Genomic DNA, 2,238 nt, shown 5'->3' on the forward strand with positions numbered 1-2,238 from the left:
TCTCTGCTTTTTATTTCTAGTTTCATTTCATTGTGGTCAGAAAAGATAATTGCTATGATTTTAAAAAAAAAATTAAAGAATTTTTTTGTGCACGAACATGGTACTCTCTGCTTTTTATTTCTAGTTTCATTTCATTGTGGTCAGAAAAGATAATTGCTATGATTTAAAAAAAAAATTAAAGAATTTTTTTTGTGCACGAACATGGTGTAGCTAATCAGTGCACACTTGAGAATAATGTGTATCCTGCTGGTGTTGGCTGGAGTGTCCTGTATAGGTCTATTAGATACAATTGGTCTATAGTGTTGTTTAAGTCCTCTGTTTTTAAATTGATCTTCCGTCTTTTTGCTCTATTAGTGAATGTGAGATATTTAAATATCCGACTATTATTGAAGAGTTCTCTATTTCTCACTTCAGTTCTGCCAGTGTTTGCTTCAGTTACTGGAGCTTGGATATTTGTGCATATATGTTTGTAATTGTTATAACCTCTTGGGGAATTGACCCTTTTACCAATACAATCATGTTCTTTTTTGTTTCTTGTGACAGTTTATGATGTAAAGCCTATTTTGTCTAATATTAGTGTAACCACTCTTGCTTGCTCGTTGTTTATTATTTCCATGAAATATCTTTTTCCTTTCACTTTCAACCACTGCATGTCCTTAGATCTAAAGTGAGTCTGTTTTAGGCATAATACTGTGGAATCATGTTGTGTATGTGGGTTGCTGTTTATTTTCTATTGTGCCAATCTACATCATTGATTGGGGAGTATTATTAACATCCATTTAAAGTAATTACTTATAAAGAATGACTTAATTTTGTCATTTTATTATTTGTTTCATTTATGCTAATAGTTTTCTCTTATTCATTTGCTCTGTCTTTCCTTGTGTTTAGTTTTTTGTAATGACATGTTTTCCCTTGTCATTTTCATCTCTATATTCTGCAGGCATTGCCTTGTGCCTATCATAGTGGTTATATGACATTGCAAAAGCATAACAATGTATTTTATAATGAAGTTAGCTTAACTTTAATTGCATACAAAAACTATTCTTTTTTTACTGCTCCATTCCTCCCATTTTATCTTATTGACACTACAAAATACAACTTTATGTATTGTACGCCCATTTGCATAAATTTATAATTATTTGTATGCCTATTTCTTTTAAATCCTATAAAAGAAAAAAATGAAGTTACAAACTAAAAATTTCATTGATATCAATTTTCATGTGTCCCCTTATATGTTTTTAATGAATAACTTTATATTGTGTGACTTCAAATTACTTACTATTATTCTTTCAACCTCAAGGACTACATTTACCATTTCTTTAGAAAAAAAATAGTGGTTATAAACTTCCTCTCTTTTTTTGTATATTTGGGAATATTGTTATTTCTTAGTAATTTTAAAGTACAGTTTTGTTGGAATTATTGGCTAATGGTTTTTATTCGTTGGTTTGTTTTAGCGTTTTAAATCTACCACTTCACTGCCTTCTGGCCTGCAAGTTTTCTGTTGAGAAATTCATTGACAGACTTTTTGGCGAACACTTTTACGTGATGAATTATTCTCTTGCTGCTTTCAAGATACTATCTTTGTTTATGTCTTTAAACAATTTGATTATAATTTGTCTCAGCAAAGGCTTCTTTGGGTTTGTCCTACTGTATAGTGTGTTGTGCTTCTTCAATTTGTAGCTATATGTCTTTTTTCAAATTTGGTAAATCTTCAGCCATTATATTTTAAAATAATCTCTCTGCCCTTCCCTCTCTTTTTTATTTTCTAGAAAACCCCTTAATACATATACTGGTTGGCTTGTTGCTATCCTATAAGTCCCTTATGCTCTGTTCACTTCTCTTCTTTATTATTCTCTTGTTGCTGGTCAGTACTGGTAATTTTAAATACCCTGTGTATGAGTTTATTGATACTTTCTTCTACCTGTTCATGTACTCTGTTGAAACCACTAGTGAAAATTTCAAGTCAGTTATTGTATTTTTCAATGGCAGAATTTTCTGGGGTTTTTATTTATTTATTTTTTTGGGTATAATTTCTAACTTTTTGATATTTAAATTTTATTCATATATTGTTTCCCTGATTTTTTCTAGTTCTTTGCCCATATTTTTCTTAGTCTTTAAAACATGTTTAAAATACATTTTTAAAAAGTGTTTGTCTTACTTCCAATACTTGTGGCTTTTTAAAGGTAATTTATGTCTCTTTACCTTCTGTCTCTGAATTGGACTCTTTTTTTAAAAAAA

The sequence above is a fragment of the Galeopterus variegatus genome, unplaced genomic scaffold (genome assembly GCF_000696425.1).
Source record: "Galeopterus variegatus unplaced genomic scaffold, G_variegatus-3.0.2 Scaffold14217, whole genome shotgun sequence".
NCBI classification, from domain to species: domain Eukaryota; kingdom Metazoa; phylum Chordata; class Mammalia; order Dermoptera; family Cynocephalidae; genus Galeopterus; species Galeopterus variegatus.